The 27,463-nt window shown below is 39.5% G+C and overlaps 1 protein-coding gene across 1 annotated transcript in view; it reads right to left on the bottom strand.

Moving 5' to 3' along the window:
* HAPLN1 (hyaluronan and proteoglycan link protein 1) overlaps window positions 1-24,875 on the bottom strand; it is a 71,658-nt gene extending 46,783 nt beyond the window's left edge. The window contains exon 1 of the mRNA XM_026498664.3: window positions 24,550-24,875. The gene's annotated coding sequence lies outside the window, so the exon portion shown is untranslated. The remainder of the gene's footprint in view (window positions 1-24,549) is intronic.
* Between the last annotated feature and the right edge of the window lie 2,588 nt (window positions 24,876-27,463).

The following is a 27,463-nucleotide window of genomic DNA, read 5'->3' on the forward strand; positions in this document are numbered from 1 at the left end:
TCTGATGTCAATTTTAATGTTTTAGAACGGCCTATTCTTTAATCTGGATAATGGGAAAAAAAATATCAGAATTGATTAACTTTTTGATTGTGTTCTTTGGTGTTCCAATATCTAAACTATGGAAATGCATTTATAGGAACATTTCCACTTACTGCTCTTCAACTGACACATCAAAAGCCTGGTTTGACCCCCTTGGTTTTCATCAAGGTACAAATACTGGAGAGACAAGAATTTCTAAATCACAAAATAGGCCAAGTGGGATGAGAAAAAATTTGCTCTCATATCCCTCCATTCCTTCCTTTGTTTCCATTCTGTCTTCTTTCTGTCTTTAGAACATCCTGATGTCTGGGACATTTTAGCTACTCACGGATCTACGCTTCCAGGCTCTCTCTTCAGACCTGCTGTCCTGACCCAAGTGATAGGTCTTTTGACCCCCTCTGCCCTTGAATCCAGCATTTCATCGTTAGTCTTCTGTTGGTCTCTTGCTTCTCTAATAATGCCTTTGATTGTTACCTTCCGAAGTGAACATTTTAGGCAATGGGAGAAATATTTTGCTCAAGAAGTCAGCCGAGTGACCACCGAGTCACACATCCACCGTGGCTGCCTGTTCTGAGGCACAGGCTACATTTATTTCCATGGAGCAGAGTAGTTCCTGCCATTCTTTATTTGGTTCTCTTCACAAGTCAGACTTTTCAGTATCTGCCGCGGCTCTGGCACGAAATCACTGGCATAATCCCCACTTTAGGAAGCCTCCGTTCTCAACTGTAAAATGAAGTCGCTTCAAAATACTACCGTAATTGGCAAATCAAATTCTCTCCAATAATTAAATGCACATGAAAAGCAAATGGTTGTTGACCTCTTTTGTGGGCACCCCCGATCGTGGATAATTTCCTGGGATAGTATTTGCCAAATGCGGCACCTTTCAGTCTTTTTTTTTTTTTTTTTTTTTAACTTGGGATAATGGGTATTTGAGGAAAGCTTATTTAAATTGGAGGCATTAATATAGACTGGGGAGACGATAACATTGGAAAATGATGCATTCAGGGCAATGGTAGACAGAGGCAGAAAACTTCTATCACTTTCTGCTTATAAACAGTGAGAAACAGTTACTAATAATTCCAGTAATATAGCCGTAAACCAAGAAAACTAAGCTGAAGGCCGTGGCAATATTCGTTTCCAGCCAATGCCCATTTGGCCAATAGCTGATAAAGCTTAGCAGCACCACGGGAAACTTATTCGGGCTTCTGTACAATTCTTAGTACAGACATTGCATTAGTACAGCCAAAAATGCCATTTAGAATGAGCTTGCCTGGAGGACTCGTAAAGTCTGCAGTGGGTACATGTCCACTTTATTTGAATTTGCTCAGTCCATTAGTCAATCATCCCAACTATTAGGCCCCTGTTTGTGAAAGATTTTCTTTTCTCATGACAAAATTAATTTGACCATCCTTCCTGTTTGGGGTGGGTGGTGGGGATGGTTGGGAGGCACTGCATTTAGCCAAGGCCCAAACTGAACATTCTGAGCTTAAATGGTGACTGTTTTCACCGTCCAACTCTTAGGTAGACACAGCCAGAGTAATAATGAAAACCACAGTTATGGGTATTTGAGGAGTGAAGATTACTAATAATGTCAGCCTGATTGATGTTTCTCTGGAGGGGATAGCTGCCTAAATGGTTATCTTTCTGGGCAATAAATGGCCTTGCAACTGAAATACAATTGTTTTTCACTGACCAGCCAAGAAGTGTAAAAAGGAGAAAGGAATCTTTGGAAGAATGGAAGGCTGACAGAAAACAGCTTCAACTGCTTCAGCATTTTGCCTCAGGCCGACTGTAACTGGCAGGGGTTGAGGGTGAGTAATATCTGCAGAACACAGAGGGCTGAATTCAGTCTTGAGATTGGAATCAAATATGCAGACTAAGACCTAGTAATGGACAATTTTCTCAGAAACGGAGGGAGTTCTTTGTTTACTGGATATCCTTAGATATTTTGATTTATCATACGTTGACTTTCATATAGAACCCAGTATGTGTGGAGGCATCTATTTACATACAAAAATAAGTAAACCAAGTAATGTGGGAAACAAAGGCCAAAGAAAAATTAAATTTCCTTACTACCTACAACCCACTGACAAGTCCTTGAAAGAGGCAGTGTGACATTCCTCTAGGAGGCTTTGCTAAGGGAAAAAGCCCCTAATACTTTGCTAATGGCAAAAAGCAACCTTAGCCTGACCCCCAGTAAGTCTACTTTAACATATAAAAATTCCTTTGGAAACTTCCTGTATCTCTACCCCCCAAAGTATATGTTGGCAACCATCCCCCAAGCATATGGCCGACCGATAAGCACCTGAAGGGTTTCATGAATAAGGTTTTATTAGGCAGTAATAAATGACCTTTTACTAACAATAGCTAGCCCCCTCAAGGTCCTGAAGACCTTGCTTCCAAAATTCCTTAGAAATTTACTCTATCCCTAATCCCCTCCCAACTTGAAAGTATATCATTGGCCACTCCTCATGACTCCAGTGGAGCTCTTTCTGCCCATGGGTCCTGTCCCCGTGCTTTAATAAAACCACCTTTTGCACCAAAGACATCTCAAGAATTCCTTCTTGGCCATGGACTCTGAACCCCAACATCTTTCCTACATTGGCAACCACAAAGGGAGACACAGGGTCTTCTCCTCCAGACTATGAACCTTGGTGCAAACTTGGTGAGTACCTTCTCTTCTCTTCCTTTGCTCTCATTTCAGGGGCTTTTCAAGGAGTAAGGTCTTATTGGAATACTTTCATGTCAGTTGCTCAGGCTACAATCCTCTAGCCTGTGGCTACTCTATGGGAGAAAGCCTGCCTTTTGGCTGGAAGTTAGTACCATGGCAGGGATGGTAATAAGACCCTGAAACTTGATGCCCTCTTTTTTTTTTTTTTCCTGTCATACAAAGTTGCCTGTCTTGAGCACAGGAAAGCTGCCTAAGTCACCAGGACAGCTGCCAATCATAAGACTCCCATGTGAGTTTTCCTCCTCATTGGTCTAATGTGATCCCCTTCACATCCCTGGTCTAGCTGTTTCTGACCGCTGGCTCTCTGCTCAGAGCCGTCCAAATCCAGTACCCAATTGAATTAAAACCCAACCAGGGACATTTCCGAGAGGAGATGGCTGTAAAGACTACATGTGTTGGAATATCTCTTAGATCATAGTGGATTTCTATCTTTACTGTCTTTCATCAATGTCCTCTACCAACTACTTAAGCTATAAAATTGGGTAATTTCCCCTTATAAAGCTTTTCTAGTGTTTTCCATGGGTTAAAAATGGCAGGTTCTGCAAGGCAAGGTAAAATAAGGCACGGCCTTCATGGGAGGGCAATAACACAGCCTTCAGGGCAATGAATGGCATGGTGTGGTATTTCCTAGGCACCCATCTTTAGCTTAGGATGCAGTGGAGAAGTGGGGGCACACTAGCATCCTTTCGAGGGGCCTTTTACTGCAGGAATGCCTTCATGGTAAGGCAAGATGGTGATCAATAGCCATTTTTGTTAAAGGAATGCCTCCAATCGCTTTTGACACTTGGAATCTCTGGCATATCCTGCATGGGATGCCACCCTGGAGTTGGGGGGTGGGGGATTTTTGGTAATGGACTTTCTCTACTTTTCTAGGAGTTTGGCTTCAATAGGCTTCTTTAGCCCCCAAGGACTCTCCCTTGGGATGCCTTTTAATCCAAGGGAAACAATTTGAACTGCAAAATTTAGGAAAGGACTTATCTCCTTACACTGTATGGCCTCAGTAGTATCTATCAGTTAAATCTCCTCTGCAGGAAAGAGGGAAGAATATGTTTGGTCAATAACCAGACTAGTAAACTCCCTCCTGACACACTGGATGATAATTATCTAAACAGGCCTCCTCCTGATAGAACCCAGGCTGGAGAAAACACAGGCCATCTGTAATGAAGGAGATGCTGACTCTCTCACTGTTCTTGTTCCTAACAGATGTGGGGGCTTCTCCCTCATTTCCCGGGTTAATGGTTATAATTGGAGCCAACTGTGGTTAGTCTACCTCAGGACTGGGACTTTAAGGAATATTCCCAAGCAGCTGACGACACTCCCTTTGTTTTTGGAAAGTTCCCTCGTCTCCAGAAAAAAATCATGGTGTCTGTTCATCTGTCTGAGCTAACAAGGTTTAGAACCAGGAACCCTCTTTCTCTGCCTTCTGGCAGCCTCTTCTGCCTCCCTCTGCTCCTTCTGTTTGGCACCACCCTGGGTGCCATGCAGCCTGCATATGCTGCCCATGGCTGATGTCCCCACCGGTGCCCCAGGTAAAACTTGGAAATGGAGAACATACTGATTGACTTTTTTTTTTTTTTGAAGATTTTATTTATTTATTTGAGAGAAAGCAAGCGAGAGAGAGCATGAGCTGGGGGAGGGGCAGAGGCAGAGGAAGAAGCCGACTCCCTGCTGAGCCGGGAGCCGGATGTGGGGCTCGATGTGGGGCTCCATCCCAGGAACCCGGGATCATGACCTGAGCTGAAGGCAGACGCTTAACTGGCTGAGCCACCCAGGCACCCCCAAAATGATTGACTTTTAAGTGGCCACAGGTGGAACATAATTCAGTATTTAAACTAAGTTAAGTTTGTTGGTTTAAATAAAATAGACATGTCTTTGGAGTTACCAGCATTAAATATCAAACTTTTATTCTATCTAGATTTGTTGAAAGCCAAATAAACTTGTGTAATCTCTGTTGCAATTTGCTAGTAAAAAGATGACTTAAAATGATGGTTAATCTTGTCTGTCTCAAAGTTTTCATGGATAACTGTTAAGATAGCTTTCAGTCTTTTGTAACCTGAAACTTTAAAGTTTGCTTGGGTGATAAATGGGATTAAATTCATTGGACATCTAGGTCTTTTCCAAATAGGATAAAGTGCTAAAGCATTGATTAGTGGATAGGGGTTTGTGCTTTCGACTTCCTATTGCAAAGAAACTAAGGATATTTGGGTTTGTTGGTAAACATGCTTTGTGCTTAACTGATTCATAAATTTGTTATCTAAAGCTTTCTGGTTTAACAGTTCACAATTGGGTACTACTTATTTTCACTGGAGACTAAGGTTTCTAAGTGCAAAATTCTTCTAAATGTAATTAAGACTGATGGAAATAGGGAAAGCAAGTCTGTATGTGTAAGAAAGATCTAATGAATGGGAATATGTTTTTGTCGAAAGTAAAAGAAAGTAATTCTGTCCTAAATGAGACTGGTTGGTTGGAGAAAAATGGCTTGACGCAAAATCTGAATACGAAGGAAAGTTGTAGAAGGTTTGTGAAGGGAAATATTTGCAAAGGTATTTTATGTATGGTCAGAATGGACCAAGTTTGAAATGCATGGATTTTAAAAGTATACTAGTGTAAGATTGAGAGTCTGCTTTCTCTCAGTTAAAAAGACAAAGATCTCTTGAATTGTCACAAGTGGTTTACACACACACACACACACACACACACAATTAATTAAACTTGGCTAATTCTAAGCCCAAATATATACACATCATTAAAAAAATATTTTTTGTTCCATTGAATTTATGTAGAATTTTTCCCTCTTAAAAGTTAGAGATAGGAAATTCTATATTAATAAACAAAAAACACTAAATTGCAATTCATTCTTTCTTTGCTTCAAAACTAAAGAACGAATACTATTTTATATTTACAGTATTATTAGTTCACTAGTTTCTTCAAAGAGGTATCTTTTTTAAAAGACCACCCAGTTTGAACTAATTGAGGAAGCAATCTTCAGCTTACTTAAGAGGAAAGATTGCATGGGACACATTCCTGGCACTAGTCCTCCGTCATATCTATTTAGATATAATGCAAAGGACAATCATTTTGAAAATACCTTAGTCTTTCCTTTTTTCCCTTAAAAACCCAGAGCACCCATAGTTAAGAATCTCTGATACTTTTTTCAGAGAAATTGTTTCATAATTTGAGGTTTAGAAATGCCAGGAATAAACGAGCCACCCAAGGAGATCATAAAAGCCAAAGTCACAGATGTAGAAACAGGTTTTTAGTAGTGTGAGGAATCTGAGTTTGGGGAAAGTGCAAGATGGTATTCAGAGTAGAGTATTGAGGCCATGGAATTCTCATTAGCTGTTTGGTCATGAGAGAAACATCTGTAAATAGGGACTAAAAGGTTTTATGGAAAAATATTGAAGGAACACATTGGAACCTAGAATAAGAAAAATGTTGGGTAATTTATATTTAGAGCCAAGTTAATGTTATTTTCTTAAGCACCGTTGTAGCATTTTAGGGTTTTTTAATATGAGTTTTATATATCTAAAGAGCCACATGTCTTTTTTTAAAGATTTTTTCCCCCATTTTTCTTTCTTAAATTATGATATTTGTTTGCCTTTGATTTTCTCCTCTCAGGGAAAAGCTATCTGATATAATTTGGATGTTGGTAAAAAAGTTGAAAACAATATAATTACTTGTTATATATTCAAGCATGTTAATATGATTAATTACCAAATAAATCCTTTAATACTATCCTGTCTCCTTTATTAAATTAAGTCACATATTTTTATTCTTACAAGTTTCTATGTATGTGTGTATTATTTTAGAAAAACTTCAAAAATCAAGAGGATCAAAGATATGAAAATAAAACTAATATAGAACTTCTGCTTCTGATCAAGATGGAGTAAGAGGGGCAGGATTTACCCTCTTGTCCAAAGTAACTAAAAGGAAAATGGACAAAATATAGAAAAAAACACAGCACTCAAAATACTGAGGTGAGCTGTGTGATTGTCTCAGGTTATGGCCTAAAGAAATTTTCTATGTTTCAGTACAGGATGATGGAATCTACACCAATGCCATTGGGAAGCTTGAGTTGAGGGGATGGAACCCAAAGTTCTGGAAATCCAAGGAAGCCAGAGATCACAGGGCAGAATAATGGAGAGGAGAGAAGAGAGAGGAGAAGAGGAGTGGTAAGAAAAGGGGAGGAAATGGGAAAGGAGGGGTGGGAAGGAGAGGAGAGTGGTTCAAAGAAAGAATTTAAGTAATCTCTACACCCAAAGTGGGGCTCAAACTCCAACCCCTAGATTGAGTCATGTGCTCTAACAACTATGTCAGCCAGGCACACTGAAAATTTTTTTAATGCTAAAGTTAATCCAAAAAAATAATTAAAAAATAAAGAGAGGGGAGGGAATGAAAAATAGAAGAGGTAAATAGAAAAATTGGCAAGCAGATAGATTTAGAACCAACCATATCAATATTTATGTTAAATGTAAATGATCCAAGAAAAACTATTAAAAGGCAGAGATTGTCGATTGAATTTAAAAGAAAGATTTAACTGTGTATTTCCTAAAAGATATTCACTTTAAATGAAAAAGACAAAAAAAATATTAAAAATAAGAGGATGCAAAAGTATATAACATGCTAATGCTAATAAAAAGGAAGCTGGGGTGACTATATTTAAATCAAACAAAGTAGATTTCAGAACAAAAAATACCAGCAAGGAAAAGAGAACAATTTCATAATGATAAAGTGATAAAATCATCAGTAAGACATTACAGTCTTAAAATTGTATGCCCCTAATAACGGAGTTTCAAAATACATGAAGATTTTAACCTGATGCAATTGTAAGGAGAGATTAGAATATCTCTTTATCAATAATATATAGAATAAATAGTCAGAAAAATCAGTAAACGAGTAGAAGACTTGGACACTATAAATCAACCTGATCTCATTGATAGTATACAACATTCTTTCAATAACAGCAGACTATACATTCCTTTCAAGTGTATATCAGGCATGTACCAGGATTCTACAAGGTATTACATTTTAGGCCGTAAAATAATTTTCAGTAAATATAGAAGGATCCAACTCATGCAAAATATGCTCTCTGACCATAGTAGAAATAGGTTAGAAATCAATAGCAAAAGGAGAGATAGATACATAGATCAATGGAACAGGATAGAGAATCCAGAAATAAACCCAAAGTTATATGGTTAATTAACTACAACAAATGAGGCAAGAATATATGATGGAGAAAAGACAGTCTTTTCAATAAAAGGTATTGGGAAAACTGGACAGCTACATGAGAAGGAAGCAAAGAAGGAAAGGAAAGAAGGAAAGTAGGAAGGAAGGAAAGGAAGGGAGGAAGGAAGGAAGAAAGGAAGAAAAGAAGAAAAGAGAAAGAAGGAAACTGGATCATTCCTTATAAAATATGAATGAATTCATTCAAAATTAATTGATGACCTAAATGTCAGACCTGAAAACATAAAATTCCTCAAAGAAAGTATGGGCAGTAATCTCTTGGACATTGCCCTTAGCAACATATTTATGGATATATCTCCTCAGTGAAGGGAAACAATAGCAAAAACAAATTCTTGGGACTACATCAAAATTAAAAGCTTTTTCACAGCAAAAGAAAGAATCAACAAAATGAAAAGGTAACCCACTGAATGGGCAGAGATATTTGCAAAGGATATATCTGATAAGAGGTTAATACCCAAAATAGATGAAGAACTTATACTACATGACACCAAAACCCCCAAATGATCTGATTAAAAATGGGCAGATGATCTGAATAGACATTTTTCCAAAGAAGACATACAGACGCTCAACATCACTAATCATCAGAAAAATGCAAACCAAAACCACAATGAGATACTACCTCATACCAGTCAGAATGGCTAGTATCAAAAAGACCGGAAATAAGTTTTTGTGAGAATGTAGAGAAAAGGGAACGCTTGTGCACTGTTGGTGGTAATGTAAATTGGTACATCCACTGTGGAAAACAGTATGGAGACTCCTTTAAAAAATAAAAACAAAACCACCATATGATCCAGTAATTCCACTAGTGGGTGTTTACCCAAAGAAAACAAAAATACTAATTTAAAATAATATATGTACCACTATGTATTATGACATTATTTACAATAATATCTATCTATCTTGCTTGTACTTTTCCTGTTCTATCTCAGAAACTATTGCCTAATCCAAGGTCATGAATATCCATTCCTCTGTTTTCTTCTAAGAATTTTATAGTTTTAGCTCTTACACTTAGGTGTTTGATCTATATTGAATTAATTTTGTGTATGGTATGAAGTAGAGGTCCAACTTAATTCTTCTGTATGTGGCTATTTAGTTGTCTCAGCATCATTTGTAGAAAAGAGTACACTTTCTCCATTGAATTGTTTTGACAGTCTTGTTGAGACTATGCTATTGATTTTTAAAAACTTTTTGCATATTAAGGTACTGCTCCTTTTGTCTTCAATGCATATTGAAAGATTTTCCCTTCATTTTGATTTGTAGTGTTTTTTATGAATAGAATTATAAACGTTTATGTTAACGAAATATATTAGTATTTTCCTCAATGATTTGTTCTGCTACTATTGGTCAAATATTCACTTATGTGTCCCCCAGTAGTAGTTCATGAAAATAATACAAATAGCTATCAACTTTTTATTATTTTATATGGTACTTTGCATGTATTTTCTTGGTAGATTCTCAGAACTACAAACACTATGAGGCAAATAATATCAATCATTCTATTTTAAAATGGACAACAAAACTCAAGGCTTGAATAATTTGCACAAGGCACGCAACAGCTAGTACATAGTAAAATCTGAGTTGGAATTTAAATGCAGGTCTACCTGAATCTATAGGACAAGTTCCAAAATAACTGAAATTGCTTAAATTGGAGCTTCATCAGCATAACTTTTCTAATCTATGATGTTCAATTTTATTTAAGGATCAGAATCTTCTGATTAAGTGAAAATATTGTATTTTAGTACAGAATATGCTATTTCGATTTTTAAAAACACGCTAAATAAATTAATTCCCATGTAATATGTTGGATAAGAAAAATAAAATTCACTGTTGTGTGTAAATTATCAATAAATGATTTAAAAATAGAATGCTAAGTCAGTAAAATGTAAATTTGTCAGAATATATAAAATAGAGTAGAAGTTTTCAAATATACAGCTCAAGTTGTAAATTAGTAAGGCCCAGGATGCCATTGTTTTGCTTGGAAGAGAAATCTTATGGGCTGTGTGGAAAAAACCATGAAGTAACCAAACAAATGTAAAATATTCAGTGTGATGTAACTTACCATCAATAAACTACGGAAGGAATTTTTTTGTTTGGTTGGTTTTTGGTTTTGGGGGGTTTTTTGGTAGAATTTATTCCTTCTGTCCTTCATGCTGCCCCTTCAAATAAGCTTCCAATCCCTGTTACACTTTGTATTTCAGTCAACAAGCAAAGGCTTTATAGCAGCCAAACGTAAAGATCTGGCCTTATAAATAACGATAGTTTGTTTTCATCTCCCTTCCCTGTTCAGTTTGCCATTTAACCAGTTAGTAATCTGTCAAGGGCAGAGAATCTTGAAGGAGATCATTATTATTATATTTTTTTTAATCAAGTGTGTCCAAGATATTTTAGGTGACTTTACACGATGATTAGTATTGTTAGGGTAACTTACATAGAGCCTGCTCGTGCTGAATGACCCTCCTCTGGTTGTCCTCAAGGAGCGAATCTACAGTTCAAATTGTAAATTATCAAGGTCCAGGATGCCTTTGTTTTACTTCAAGAGAAATGCCGTGGGCTGTGTAGAAAGTTGCTCTGCTTCAGAACAGTCTTCCTTAATCAAAGGGTTGTAAGCATTACACAGAGCACGAACGCAGTTATATCAAAATCTCAACTTCACAGGCAGTCAATACACTGTAAGACATTCTGTGTTTGCTTAAATAATTTTCAATTACATATCAGGGCAAAGAGGAAGGGAAATGTTTTTACATAGCCCATTCAAACTTGAATTTCCTGTAGTGTTCACCCATGCACCAAAAACTTGGATTTGCAATTCATGAGAACATTCTGATACATAAATGAAATGTATAAACAAAGAAAGAACTGATTCCTGATCTATTTCATAGTAAATCAATCCTGTTCCATAGTTTAGTGTAATAGGCTTAATCAACAGCCAATTAAAATGTTGATGATAACAGAAGCATAATTCAAACTATGCTTCTACTCGAACGTTAGGAGCAGAACACTGGAATTCCTTCTGTTGGTAGGTTACAATGCATGCTGTATTTAAAACTCCACTTATTGGGGTGCCTGCGTGGCTCATTTGCTTAGCATCGGACTCTTGATTTTGGCTGAGGTCATGATCTCAAGGTCTGGAGATCAAGCCCTGTGTAGGGCTCTGCACTGGGGGCGGGGGGCAGGGGGAGCCTGCTTAAGATTCTCTTTCTTCCTCTCCCTCTGCCTTCCTCTTTCTCTCTCTCTCTCTGAAATCAATCAATCAATCAATCAATCTACACTGATCTACTACTATGCTGCATAAAAACCAGGATTTTTAAAAAGTGGGAACCCTGGCTGGCATTCTAGGTACTGCTGAGTTCTCATCCTTGAATGACCTTCTCTCCTCCTATCAGTTGGAGGTGGCAGTTACTGGCCTGGAGAAAAGCCACGGAATAATTGTTACCTAGGAGTCATAGATTGTTTACTTCTTACCTTAGCATGGATATTTTCACACTGGTGTAGGCAAAGAGGGATGAGGGGAGACAGTGCATTTTTTTCACAGAATGTTTGTAATGCAAATTAAGATCAGATTTTGCTTTTTACCAATTACAGTAAATAGGTATTTCCCTTTAATGTTTAGATCTCAAACTCTTTGAACTATTTCAGTTTACCTTTGGGGAATTAATGCACTACCACTCATGGTAACTATTAGACCAAGCTACGTGTCAATTTTTGATATGACCTAACATTTCACGGATGCAGATATTTAAATGAGGATGCACTGCTCTTCTGAACATTCTGCTATCTGAAGATTAATTTGAACTAGTAACAATATGTAATAAGATAAAATCAAAATAAAGGAGTGCAGAAGATCAATGCCTTCTATTTTGAAAATAAAGGTTTTCAACTCTGCACTGACATTTATTTTCCATTTCTCTGGTGCACCAGCTATTTGTTTAATAAAAGGAGACCTTTCCAGTGACAAGGACATTATCTTTTTCATTTCTATAATTCTGTGAGCACTATCAATCAGGAGCTTTGCTTTCAAGGCATGTTAATATAGGTTGGGTTTTTCCTTTTAGTCACAGACTTTCAAAATTCAAAGCCTGAATGTACATGGGCTGTAAGGCTAATACTAAGAGTAATTGCAATGTGACTTGGAAGCTGGAAGAAATAGAATGACCTGCAGAGTTTAGAATGATGTGCCCCAAAGAACGAACTTTTATAGAACAAAACATACTGTTTTGCGTTTAGAAGTCAATTGCCTACACATGAACCAGGAAGATAGCACACGTCTGCAAGGTAGCTTCACAGGACAAAACTAGAGCAGATGAGAGTTCAGGAAGTCCATTTTGCACAGTGTCAGGAAGAACTTTTCCGTAAGTCCTCTAAAAGTGAAACGAGTCGCCCTGTGAAAGACCTAGCGCTTTCTGCTACTGCAGGTGTTGAAGCAGATCAGCAAATCCTATCACACGAGGGATTCCTGCAGTGGGCGGGACGCTGGCGCAGATCGGGTCCTTTGAACTCTGATTCAGTCTAACTCTTGAGGTCAAAATTCTTAAGGACACCAGGTGGATAAAGCGATCTACTCACAAGGAGGATTTGAATTAGGGAGAGACACGTCAACAACTAATTACAGCATGAATACATAGAAAAGTGTGCTAAGTAGAGAAAATGGTGGTGCAAATAAAATATTAAGAGGGAACTGAGAAAAAAGTGACTTGTTTCAGGGAGCAGGACAATGTGCGGTTGCCTGGAGGAAGTGTTTTCGATTCACGATTCACGATGCTGGCAGGGGGGATAGCTCAGGCGGGAGGGATCCAGTGTAGGGGATTCCTCCTGAGAGAAGCGAATGTGCGAAGAATTAGAGTAGAACTGCGTGGATGTTTGGAAAGAGGGGATAGATAATCTGGAGACTAGAATTATCATCATCTTTGTGATGGATTTACCTTAGCTGCCACTTTTGGTGCCTTAAACAGATAGTTAGAGCATTGTAAAAATATCCTATGTAAATCATAAACTTTGCAATCATTACATTGATTTCCTCTTTGTACTTTAAAGTAACATTGGATAGTGATAAAGTTACAAAGTCAGGAAGCTTCTTCCCTCACAAAGAAAAAAAAATGTTTTAAGTCATATACTGAGTTTGAGTTTGCCCGCAAGATCCGTTGGGTCCGTGCTTTAGTTAAAGTGACTGTCAGATGCATGTGGCTGTTTCTGTTTACTCCATGCTTCAGTTATTCTCTTTAGAATTTTTTCTGGGTAACTGGTGTCTGGACTTTCCACTTCCTCAACAATGGGGTATCCCAGATAATCAAAATATATACATAGATAACATGAGACAGTGATATGGATGGCTATGGCCCTCCCAAACTGTTGTCCAGAATTTTTCCTGGACAGCAGTAGGAGCGTCCAACATCTGAAAACAGATGGCAGGAACTGAGCGTGAACTGCAAATGGATCAGTCCAGTCCAGCTCCTTCAGGGAACGAGGGCTTGAAGACTCTGCTCTGTCAGAGAAAGTGGGCCAAGCAGGTAAGAGCTACCCAGAATACAGTCAAGCCCAGCTGCTGACTTGGGGCATTTTCTTACGTGGAAGAAAAGCAAAAGTTCCAACTGGCTGATTTTGCTACCTGTTCAGCTACCTCAAGTCTTCTGTTTCTGGAAGCTATCGATAGTGTGTCTGGTTTTGTCTGCAGTTTTTCTGTGCCGTGCCCGGGTGTAGGTGTTTTATTTTTATTTTGGTATTTATCCTGTTGTGGCTTCTTTGTAGAGCTTGAATCTGTGACATGGACACTTACGAGCTATTATTTCTAAAAAATTATTTCTGCCCCATTTGCTATTTATCCTTCTGAGATGGCAATGTCTATATCCCATAGATCTTTTACTCCTCTCTCCCCGTGCACCCCAAACCCCAGTAACTTCCTCCCTTTTTCTCTTAGGTTTCACTCTGCTTTTTGTTGTTGTTGTTGCTTTTCAGACCTATTTTCCTAATTATCTCTTCATTGTGTCTCAACTTTTTATAAATTCATGTGTTGAGCTCTTAATTTTAGTTATTACACTTTCTCAGTTTTAGAATTTCCATTTAAATCCTTTTTTTGTAGTTTCCAATTCTTTGGTAAGATTCTCTTAGAGACTAACTTCTTAAACATACTACTCACATAAAATCTATCTGGTAACTTTGATATTCAGATCTTCTATTGATCTGTTTCTATTTTCTGTTTTACTATCTTGATTTTTTTGTCTGTTTGTTTGGTCTTTTTGGTCCTGTCAGCTGGTATGGTGGGTAATTTTAGATAAGGGGAGGTGAAACTGGAAAGGTAAGCTGGAGCTGGTCCCTGAGAACTTTGCAAATGATGTTAAATAATTTGAACTTAATTTTCATAGCAATAGATAGGTATTGAAGGGCTTAAGTAGGGGATCATTTTCACATTTACACTTGAGAAACATTACCTTCAGTGTGGGGGAAATGCATTAGAAAGCACGAAGATGGGAGATGCAGAAAACAAATGGCAAGGTTTGCAGGAACTTGGGCAAGAGAGGATGGTCACAGAGGGTAAGGTTTGTGCTACTGAAGATAGAAAAGGATGTATATATTGAAGAGATGTTTATGGGGTACGATCAACAGGGTGACTGCTGCCTTTCTGGTTTTGGAAATAGAGTGGAGAGGAAATGGTGTCATTTACTACACTAGTTAAAACTGGGAGCAGTTCCGATTTAGGAGAAAGAAAACGTATTGAAGACAAATCATCGGTGACCCCAATGAGGAGCGTTCCATTGGAGTAGTTGAGGGAGAAAGCACATTGCTGTGAGTTGAGGAGTGGATGGTGCAAAGAGGTAGAGAGTGAGCATGGATAATTAATGAAGTTTGGCTCTGATGGGAATGAGGAAGATTGGTAGATAGAATGTATGTGACATTAGGGAGAATTATATATTTTTAAGACAAGAAGATATGACCATGATTAAATGCCATTAAGAAGAAATAACCAGAGTGGGAGAGGTTGAAGATACAAGAGAGAAAAAGCTTAATTAATAGGGACTATCTCTGAGAAGACTGGGGGACATGGCATCTAGAGCTCAGGGGACAATGTCAGCCGTAGACTCTTCAAGATAAAGGACACCTTTTTCTCCTAATAGAAGGGAAAAAAGAATATATGGGGGTGCTGGTGGTCAAGGACTAGTTTTGGTGGTAGGAGGTAGGACAGTGACAGAATTCTTTCTAGGAGTGGCTTCTGTTTTCAGCATGAGTTAGGGAGGCTTGAACATCTGCTATAGGGGGTTCAAGAAACAAAACTTGTAAGAAACATGGTAGAGCTGCCACACAGCAGTAGAAATCCAGTTACAATAGAAGTCAGATACAATAGCTATACAGCGGCTCCATTTGTGGGGTGCTCTGAGTTTTTCCTAGCAGTTCCAGCAATTTAGAGCAAGTATGGAAGAAGTGGGGCAGTTAGATTTTCCTGAAAAAGGATTTGGGGCTGGTGGGTTACTCTGAGGACAACAGGACAAAGACAGTGAGAATGTTGGCAAGCTGATGGACAGCGGAGAAGGAGGTGGGAAAAAAAAAAAAAAAGGAGCAAACAGGTAGAAGGAAGAGAGGAAGTCTGGATGGAGGTTCCAGGTCATTTTGATAAACCAGTAGTCCATAAATCCAAGTATTCTAGTTTGGGTGACTGAGACTATGATGATTTTTAACTTACATATAAGACAACCACTTTGCTGGAATAATTAGTAAGGCACCCCATTTCATTTTTAAAGTGTTTTGGTTTAGCTAATAAATTATATGGCCTTGGTACCTATGTAGAGATGGCATGGACCAGGCTTGGTATATGGAATATAACGAGTTCAATTTTGGACATGTTAAGTTCAAATAGTTTATGGGAAATTCAGGTTGAAAGGTCAAGTGAACTTAACATACATGCAGATACAACTGAAATTCAGTCATAAAACATAAAACAGTACTAAATGACATAATTTATTATCTTAAGAATCATTTACTAATTTGCAGATGATACATTAAACTTCTAGAAAATACGTGCATTAAATACTTGAGAGCCCTTTCTAACGATAACATGTATGGCATTCTTTGGTAAAATGAAAAATATTAATCACCTGAGGAATAATTTTAACATTCACCGAATGTTAATGGGAAAGTATGTTAATGACCTGGTGAAGTTGAATCATACCTCGACACACCACAAGGTGGCAGCACAACTACAGTCTGACGTAATTAACAAGGGAAAAGATCCCTTTCAGCTATTTCTGCAGTTAGAATATTTGGGAGTTTATACCCATTGTACATGTATGTATGAATGGAGACTTTTTTCATTTAAAAACAATTGCTTGTTTTATTATTATTGCCAACTTGAAAAAGTGAAAATTAAAAAGTTTAATTTTTTAACGTACATTATTTGAAAACATTTTAGATAGACTAAAACACATGATCACTAATACACATCTATGGCATTCTTAATGTAGCCATTAGCGTACAGGCTATACATATAAAACACCATCATTAGAAATGTTTGATACATTTGCATTGATTGGTATATCGTAGTTAGATAATTTTATTTGGATTATCTTTTTAATACATTTAACTAGTGAAGAGAGATTCAGTGACTTCATTTATTGACTTTCAGAAGGAGAGTGTTCAGAAGTCTGATGTTGAAATTCTTGTTTGCCATATTCTAGTAACAGTAACTTAAGTGTAGGGTAGGGTTATCTAATTTAGCCATTAAAAAAAAAAAAAAAGGACACCCAGCTAACTGTGGACTTCAGATGAACAACACATAATCTCATTAGCATAAGTATGTACCATGAAATATTTGAGACATACTTATACTTAACATTATTCAATTATCCTTTGGATGTTATATGGCAGCTGTAGTATGGAGGGCGGAGGGAAGGAGAAGTACTGGGGGGGGGGAGCAAGTTGCTAGGAAAACCAGAGAAATCCAGGATTCTGGGCTCCAAATCTGCTCTAAGGTTTAGAGGTCTTCAAGATCAAGGAACTAGGAAAAGAATTATAAATGGACCTGAACTAGGCTGCATTCTGCGGCGAACTCATTTGTATGCTAAGCTAAACAACATGGGCTAAGGTTAATCAAGTCGTCCGGTGAATTACCATCTACACCACACATTGATTACTGATTTTTAAACAACAAAATGCAACAACATATATTTAAAGCTAGCTCAGTGTTGGACAAAATTGAATAAATAACTACAATTCAGACATTTTGGGGTCTTACCCAGGTTCAGAGTTATCATTATGAAAATCTGTCATTAGAGTATCAAGGCTCGGAAATGCCATTTCATTTAATTCAACAAACATGTCTGGCACCTTCTATATGCAGGGGACTTACTAAGACTCTGAGATATAAAGATTAATAACACACTGATGTTATCCAACTCAGTGGACATTTATAGTGGATAAAATACAAGTAAAGATAACGCGCAAACAATGGAAAACCCAATTTTAATAGTTTTTTCCCTGGGTTTCAGTTCATGGTCAGCTGTTTTCCCCTTTGTTCTTTCCTGGGTGATCTCCTTCCCTCTTCCATGTGATTTTCAACTCCCATTTTAATACTGAAGACTTCCAAATCTCTATTTTCAGCCACAACTTCTTCCCTGTGCTGAAGATATATACATTCAACTCACGTGGGTTCTTCCTAAATTAGATTTGCCATATTCTCCCAGAAATTTTTATTCTTCCTTCATTCTTAATCTTAGTCTGTCACATCTTTATGTTATCATCTGCCCCTGAAACAATCACACTATCCTTGACTTCTCTCTTCCATCCAATACACGCATCCTTATTAGAACATGCCTACACGGTTTCAGGGCCTCTCTCAACTCATTTCCAGCCTCTAGTCTTGCTTTCCTTAAATTTAGAGATTTATTGAAATTATTGATTAATTCTATTTACATTATTCATTGTATACCAATTATTATTTCAACCTGGGAAGATTTTATGCATTTAACAACACTGACAGCTCAGAAGACTAAAAAGGAAACAGACGCTGAGTCAGGGAATAGCCTGAGTTTGGGAAGTGTTCGGACATCTGGAATATAGGCACTTGGATTAAAAGGCCAGGAGACCCTAAAAGCCCCGTGTTCTGCCCTGTACTGGGCCCTGATAACAGGAGTAAGCATTGGTAAGCCCCCTACTGAATTTCTGGCATCTAGATCTCCCAGCTAGGGGAATAATGCAGACCAAAGATCCTTGTCCTCTAGGCCTCAGGGAAGAAGGGAAGGAAATCTCTAAATCTGGGTTATCAGTCCTGGCAATTTAAAAAGTGGTAAGCACATCTTCAGTATCTTCCAGGAGTACCAAACTATGGTGGCATAATCAAAGGAACATAATCAATGAGAACAACTAATAAAATATGGTTCTCATTATGTTCTATGTAAATTAAACATAAAATGGGAAGGAATTTACACGAATGACTCTGATTAGCGTTCCTTATATAAAGGCAAAGCAAATCTTTATTGTTTTCCCCCGTAGTTTTCCAGAATCTATACTCGACACCAATGTCTAAATTTTTCTGTCACCAACTGTAGCAAAGTACATATTTTAAAATATGTTGACTTTGACCCATATTTTCAACATGGTGGCTAGTTCCTACACTTACCCTATGCATATTTCATCTTCTTCCCTCAGCCCCTTCACTTAGAGGAGTCCTTGGGCCAAATATGTGGATTCCTGTTGCTCCCTAGGGCAACCTGGACCTGGACATTTAGGGTGGCCCGAAGCCTCAAGAGGTAGAGCGTAAGACGGTCTAGGTGCTCTCCCTGTCCAGGGGCGGCAACCCAAACACGGCGATGAAGGGCCGAGAGGACTTGAGAGCAGGTTTTGGCGAAGTAAGCAGAAGTGTTCAAAGGGATGGGCTTTGGAGGCCCCTCCAGGTGGGGGAGGGGAAACTTGGTCCCAGCACAGCTCTGGGGAGAGGGTGAAAGGACAGGTTGATCAGGTTCCACGAAAAGGAGTCAATCATTAACAGGACCCAAGATCCTTCACATCTCTAGAAATGGGCCTTGAGGGAGTCCTCTAGCCTCACATATGGAATGGGGTAACGGAGAGATTGAAGACCATGGAGGACTAAATCGGCTTAATTACACCCTTTGGTGTAAGGATAGGAAGGCCCCCGAATGTTTGAAATTCTTTTCACAGAAAACAAAACATTTACTTTGGAGACATAAAAGGCTTGAAATGGAAATGCATGAGTGAAGCTCATTCACACTGAAGTGTAATCAGTCAGTCAAGAAATCAATAAACCAGAGAAGTATCAGCTCCTCCGGGGTGGGGGGAGAAAGCAGGAGTCTCACTTTATGAGAGAGGCGGGGTGGAACGTTTGGAGACAGGCCAAGAAAAGAGACTCGGGAGACTAGGAAGCCTAACTTCACCTACGTGGCAAATTTTACTAGAGCTTCCCGACGTGCGTCCATCTGTCTTCCCGGCTAGCTTGCGAGCTCCTTGCGTCACCCACTCTGCAGCACCTAGCGTGGGGCCTGGTGCAAACGGTCAGCGCGAAATCAGTCTGTGTTCAGTCCGGATTGTAGGTGCCAACTGGCAGACCGCAATGTGTGCAAATGAATTTTTGCTTGTCCTGTCCATCCAAGCAGACAGATTATTGGAAGCCTCGCCCTCCTGGAGGTCTGCAGGGTTGGGGCTTCCCCCCCCAGGCCCATCTGTGGCCACACAACCAGAAACCGAAGTTCTTATCCACTCCGCTAGATAGCAAACAAGGAAGATGATTTTAAAGATGCATGCTCAAAATTCTCTTAATACAAAAACTGTGAGGCTAGAACTTTCTGCTTGTTTCTGTTACCTCTGCTGTTCCGTGTACCTCAGGACCCTGCAGCGTTTTAGATTCATTATCAGTCAATTTTGATGTTCTGAATTTTTTAGAATGAATTTTCATGGTATAAAGCGAGGGTCCCAGCACATAGCACTAGCACAGCGCCTGGCAAATAGCAAATATTTAATAAATGTTTGTTGAATGAAGAAATGAGTGCATGAATGATCAAATGAGATGATCATTTGATAAGATGATAAGAGAGTCAGAATGAGAAAAATTCACACAGTATAGGTGGAGACTGATCCAAGATATTATCCACGAAACTTTAGGATAAGTTTAGGAAAATCCAGATTTACCATAAAAATAATTTGTTATTTAACTTAATTGGATTTTATTTAATACAATAAATACAATTTAATACAATAAATACAATAACTGGAGTATCGTAATTGGAATTTAGTGACAAATCAAGTGATTTGTGTTCTCTCTGGGTTAAGATAGGTTGGACAAGAGGGGAAATTTCTTTTTTTTTTTTTTTTTTAAAGATTTTATTTATTTATTTGACAGAGATAGAGACAGCCAGCGAGAGAGGGAACAAGAGGGGAAATTTCTGTTGCCCTTCCAAGTCTGAGAACCAATCCCAGAACTGTATGTAGTCAGTGTTCTGTGACTTTCATTTTGCCAGTTTGTTTTTGTTTTGCCTTGTTTTGCAAATAGCCTCCTGGCCTTCTAGCAATCCCCCCCCGCCCCCCCCCCCCCCCCGCCGCTGCCCCCCAATCTCGGCGTCACTCTCTCACCCCCTGTTAAACTATAAAACAATGAATAGAAGCTCAAAATAGTCCAGCACCATTTGCTACTTGAAACAAATCCTGGCTGGATCTGAATGTGGCCAAGAACTCTTCACTACCAGCAGCCCCCCGCGGGTCCCCATCGCTGGGAGAAGCCATCAGGTGGACCTACTCTATATGATATCACCGAGAACCCAGTAGCAGCAGCCCATTTCGGAGAGCGTGGCAGGTTCTCTCTCACAAAGTTGTTCTTGACTAGTATCAGTAAGCCATCTGAAACCATGAATGACACATTTCCAACCCATGTCTGAAGTTCTGACTTCTACGTCCTTGAAGTACAAGTATGGGATTCATTCTAAATCACGAGGATGGTCAAATGAAATTGTCAACGGAATGGTTTGTTTCTTGTGCATAACAACTTATTGGAAATAAGAATTAAGATAATATGCTTTCTTTTACATGATTGATAGTGCTTCCAGCCACCACCTCTGATCAACTCAGGCTATAATTTTGTGGCATTAATGAAAAAGCACTTAATGAGAGGCTCTCCTTCTTTCCCCATGTAGGTCTCACTGCTATACAGAAAACCAAAGTCCCCTAACCAGGACGCTTCCATTCCACACCAGCAGGCCTAACTCAATTTGTGGATGACACCCCTAGAGCTCACTCAGTGAGTAACCCATTAATCATTTTTTTTTCTTACCGAGGCATTTTACCTTCCAATGTGAATTTCAGAATTTGTCTTGATTAATGCTGATGCACTTGACACTGCTGCCATTAAGTCATAGATCTTGCAAAAAGCCACTTGGAATAACAATTCACATACCTCCTGGAGAAAAGTTTTTCAAAATTCTCAGTGCAATATTCTGATGGATTAATCTATGATATCCTGATGCTTCTTTCAAACAGTCCTTTTCCTTCTAATAGTTCTTTTCTAGGATTTTGTTTCTATCATGTCAATTCAATGAAAGCAGTGTTCCTGCTTCAAAGCTGCATATGAACCACAGGTATTGAAGAAGTTGTTCTCCATCCTAATTATTAGTGTTTGACGCCAATACCTTTAGTACCCCCAAACAATTTTACTACTATCCTTTTACATTTAATGGAAAAAATATCTAGAGAGGATGTAATACGTGCTAGTATCTGTGTGCTAGCCTTTTAAGCTAGTAATTATTTACCCATTTAACTCAGCAACACTGAACTTTACAGAAACATATTTCCATATAAGAAACAGAGATTCAAGATTCAAAGTCTCCCCATCCTTTCTTGAACTAGGTCATGACATCTCTGTAAAAAAAACACATTCTCTATTAGAAGTGAGTCACAGTTATTAAACTATATCCTCATGGAGGCAGAAAGTTGACGGTAAATTACCCAGGAAAGAGTAAACTGATTTTAAATGCAGCCACCGGGAATTTAATCAACAGTTAAGTGGTGCCTTGATTTTTAAATTATATAAAAGTCACTTGCTGTATTTTCTACTGTGAGCACCTACCCCAACGTCTGGCATGCAGTTAGTGTTGAATGTCAACAGACAGAAGTCTCCGAAGTTTTTGGAGAGAAGGAGGCTGGTGAGAAAGCCTTCTTCGACTCAACCACTAGGTGGCACACAGGGACCGTACTTAACACACTGAACCATCACAGAGCCTACCTTTCATGGTGGAAATAAAGAGCTGCATTATTAATTTATGCCATCACGTCCACTCTACACCTAATATTTGTTTAACCAGCTGTTTCCTCTAATTCTCCTTAAACACTATTGATTAAAATCCTAAGTATTTTCAGGTTTCATCCCTCCCCATTTTCCTCCAACAATATTTTGTCACCTTTAAATAACAGACTAAGTACATTTAAATAACACAGACCAAGTACCATGGTTACTAATAATGAATCCAGAATGTTGGAAAATTAACTAGAGGTAACAGAAGACTCTGATGTAAAAGTTATTTCCAAATTTGCTTTGCGTTTTGTTGGCATTTTAATTGGTGGAAGACCATTATCTTAAAAAGGTAATCTGGAAAATAAAACATGCATGGGAAACAAGCAAAAGGAAATGAAAAGAAAACCAGCACTAGTGTTTTCTGGAAAAGGGAGTTATTTCCTGAAAAAGGATTCGCGTTCATTTTTCCAGAAACAGTTCTACCTTAAGATTTAAAGATTTCTTCAACTCTTCAGAAACTACCAGTATTCAGTGACCAAGGTGTTAAAAGGCAGGACTTTGGTAAACCATTTACTCCTAAGGTATCTTTCTGCATATTCTGCCAAACGCATTCATCCTGGATGTGTTACTTGCTCCCGAAGGAAGAGGAAGTGAAACCACCAGGGACATCATGAACTGATTCTTCTCTGTGAGTCTCTTCAGTACTTCTAAATTACAGCGTCAGTCATTCCTCCGAGAGACAGGGCCCCCTGACAATAAATCAATGGCTCACTTTATAAGAACACGATGGTCTTCTCTGTTTTGTTTCTCATGGAAAGCTCAGACCCCCAGGACACTTCTGGAACACCGGCCTCTGGGTACATTCTCCCTGGGGACCAGCCACCGTTTGAGGTTGTTGGTTTCTTTCTCATTTAATGAAGTTTAAGAAGAATTACTTCTACTTATCTAGTTTTCCCATTTTAAAAGTTGTTCCAATTTTGTGAAGAGGTTACCAAAAATGTAAAACATTCTCTCAGCTTAAACAATTGAATTATTGAGAACAGATAGCCCCCAAATGATTAAAGACTAGTAAATGCTCAACAGACCTCTGGCGTACATTCTAGTTTACTGAATGGAATTGAAAACTTCTTTATTAGTAGAAATAAATGGAACTGAAGTTAAACACTGATATGAGGATTATCACACTAAAAGTTATCCAGAGAGAACTACTCTAATACATTTTTGATAGAACAATGTTCCCATTTTATGATTCCATTGAAATACTGAAGTCACGGAAGTGTGTATAAAATTACTGCAATTTAGTACCCTGAAATAATCAAATAGAATGATTACCAGAAACTACATTTGTAATGGATAAATATTACATTTCACTTACAAATTAATTCACGGGCTTTATTTCTTAAGAACCGTTAGCTTCCAAGATGCCAGCCAGTATGTTTGATTTTATGACATCACATTGGAACATGTACAGGAACACTTTCCACCCTAAAAATCCCCACATGTACTGGCCACTCAGTGTGTTTTTCCAGTGATAGATGAAAATAAAATAACATATTTTCAAAATAATAAACCATCTCATTTTGAACACAACAGTCAAATTCAGTGGAAGAAAACTTCATTTAAGCCCCAAAGTGTTCAGATTTGCTTAGAGTGGTGAACAGTCTCAACACGTAAATCCTTTAAGTAACTTTTAATAATAATCTTAACAACTCTGCCTTTAAAATATTTTTAGTACCTTAAAATTAATTATCAACATCATTCAATGTATGAAATGCGTCATAACTCTCTGATCTTAATTTCACAATTAACTGGAACAGCGGGGACCAAAATTGGTAACATCTCAAAGATTATCAATCTAACAGGTATTACCTATGATTACAGTCACTTTCTTTTCCGCCCAAACCTATATACTCCCTAAAACAAAACTCTTAAATCTGGAATGGACATCCCCATTCTTCAGCATATCCTTCAACCTATACTATTCTTTTTTTCATCTCAGGTGCCATAAAAATGCTTGTTGAAACCCAGATGGAAAAGCCACCACTTGGAAACCATGCGCCTAACCAGATTTATAGTAGCAGGAGCAAAAGCCAGGATACTAGAGTTAATCCTTACCCCAACCTAGACTGAGCTTTTTTATTGCAATTCAGTATTTTATCTTACAATATGACTCTTTTTTAAAAAAGTTGAATGTCATGTTAAACTCGAAAAGAAGAAAATTTGTTTTAATGTATATATACATCATAATATGTATGCTCTCTGAAATCTTCAAGGCACCAAGGTTTGAGAGGAAGAGTGAAAAATTTATGGAAGTTTTTACCTTGTCCTGAAATCCAGAAGTTCAGATGCTCTCAAGTCCTGCTGAGGTTGGAGCCTGGAGATCAAGTGAAGCTAGCGCTCTTTCTCCTCACCTTAAGTTTGTCTCTGGGCAAGTGTGTGTGTGTGTGTGTGTGTGTGTGTGTGCGCAGAATGTCTCTTTGTGGCGCTGGATGGCAGAGGTCCTGGTCCTGGGAAGAAGGAGGCACTTTCTCACCAAGAGCAGAAGAAAAGCAAAGCGTCACCAGGAAAGTTCTCCTCCCAGATCCCCTAATTACAGCCTAACGTGCACTTCATGCAAACTTCAGGGAGGAAGGGAGGGGCAGCTCTGTGCCCAGATCTTGTGAAACAGCAGCTTCTTAGATGACTTTCCACTCTGCTCAGATCCCGGAGTATCCTGCTCAGGGGTTCAGGGAAAGCAGCAGCTACGGCCACAAGCCCCCACCCACGCCACACCTCCTGCACCCTTACCCCAGAGAGGCTGGGGCAAGGGGTCGGGAGAATCATCTAGGGCGCAGCGGTGTGAGGCAGAAACGCCAGGACAGTACTTTTTCGCTTTGCTTTTTAGCCTCTGTTAAAAGGAAAATCTAAAGGTAGAAGATGTCCTAGCTTTTCCGTCTCCCTTTTCCCAGTAGATCCAGGGTGACTAGGTAGAGAGGCAATTATGACAACAGCAGACGAGGTTTCCTAAACTGGAGATGCCCTTCCACCCAAATTGCAAGAAGTGTATTTTCTTGTTTACTGAACTCAATATCGATATTGGGTTTGAATCTCCGTTAGCAAACAACTGCTATTGTATCCCTGGATGACAGAGCTCAAAGAACCTGGATTTATTTATAGAGTGAGGAATGCGAGGGGCAGACGAGATGGGTGGGGTTGGCTTATGGATCCATACCCAGGATTAGAACCAGATGGGCACGGGGCGCGCGCGCGGGTGCACACACACATAGACACACAGACACGCAGACACACAGACACCCTAAAATAACCACTGGGAAAGATGCTGGGACACGCGGGAAAACGCCTCCTGAACAAATAGACGTTTATTTATAACTCCTGGGAGAGTATATAGGTCCATTGATTCCCGCCTTGAGTAACCAAGGGTTTTGGAGAGGAAATGGCTTCATATTTCAATAACAGAGCCACCTTTGATGGAGCCTAGGAGGGGAAAAAAAGAAACACACCGCAGGAAGCAAACGGCTGTTGAAGCAGCCGGGAGGGAGCGGGGCTGGCCCGGGGATGAGGACAAGCAAACAAGCCGAGGGGCCCCGAGCCAAGGAGGAGGCGAAACGCGGGCTGGCTTGCCCGAGAGCCGGGGGAGCCGGGCACCTCGGGCGCGGGGCGTTGGGAGACGTCCAGTGGCTCGCGGCAGCGCCTGTTCCCGCCCGAGGGCCGGGGTGGGGGTGCGCAGGCGGGGGCGCGCAGGCAGGACTGCGGGCTCCTCACGACCACCGCCTCAGCTTCGCGGGGGCGCTGCAGGGGCAGGGGGGACCCGGGGGGGCAGAGGGTCTGGCGGGCCGGAGGACTGATGAGCAGAGGGACTGGTGCGGCCGGGGCTAGTAGGAGTAGGGGCGTCCGTGGGACAGAGGCGCGGGCGAGACGCGGGGACCAGTGAGGCGGACACGTCCGTGGGGCAGCAGACTCGTGGGGCATATGAGCTGGCTGGGCAGGGGGGCAGGTAAGGACAGGGCGCGGGCCGGACGGGGCGCGAGATCGGAGCTGTGCCCGAGGCGGCGAGAGGCGCTATTGTCTTAGAGATAAAGCCTAAGCCTCAACCCCGGTCGTGGCTTCCCCTTTGGCGAGAGGCGGGAAAGGGATCTTAAAATACATTTTAAAAAATCTTCCCCGCTTTTCCTGGACGTATTTCACTGGTTCTCGCCCCCAGACTCGTCGTCCTTGCCATGCCGGTGTGTGGTAAATCCACACGTGCCTCTTGGAAAGATTTTGTTAGGAAAACAAAATCCAACACCCGCAAACCCTCACTGAATGAAGACAGTCATATTCAAACGGAAAGAATTGAGAATGAACCCTCCAACAGTCAATTCAACACCTTTCCTGTACAGTCATTCCCAAACCTGGGCAAGATGCCTCTTCATTTTTTCTATTTCTCCCCCACAGAAAACAAGGCGCTAAAAGTTTTGCAATGTTCTGTCGTTAATTTAATGGCTACTGAGACAGCTGTTATACTGTAGGCCCCCTCATGAACTGCCAATAAAAATAAGATACATCTCTGCTTTTCAACTATGAGGAGAGTGTTTATGATATTTCTTGTAAATGTTCAGGATGATTCGTATTTTGAGGACCATAAAGGAATTAGAGTTAAAAACAAATATCTTACAATTTTTATATCACGGCTTCATAAAGATGGAGAGGCTGGTGGTATATGGCTATGAAATCATATAAAGATAGGTTAAACACAAATCTTGTTCTTTCAACTTTTATTAAAAACCTAATTTCTGGGCGTTGCCTGGGGAGCACATCAGACCAGCTGGCCCATGGGTGGCACTTGTTCCCTTTATTTCGTGGTCTGACCCATACATTTATTCCAGCCGAGCATTGGAAGACAGTACTGCATTCTCTTCAGAAATTGTTAGCCACACAAGACATCTGTTTCCTAATTCAGTGGGACCACAGTGAAATACTCTAGAATTTTTGTTTGTTTCAATTTCAGGTATAACCCCACCAATTGAGATAAGCTTTCAGAAACAATGACAGCTGCTTACGACTGATGTTCCAGACAAGAATTATCTTGTCAGTCCTTTCCTACTCCTATTTCCTAGCTCCCTTTCCCAGGTACCTCGTTACAAGTCTTTTTGTTGTTGTTGTTGTTTTAATTAACATATAATGTATTATTTGTTTCAGGGGTACAAGTCTGTGATTCATCAGTCTTATTTTGTTAAATGATCTCTAGTATTTTT

Source organism: Ursus arctos, unplaced genomic scaffold, assembly GCF_023065955.2.
Source record: "Ursus arctos isolate Adak ecotype North America unplaced genomic scaffold, UrsArc2.0 scaffold_5, whole genome shotgun sequence".
Lineage (NCBI taxonomy): Eukaryota > Metazoa > Chordata > Mammalia > Carnivora > Ursidae > Ursus > Ursus arctos.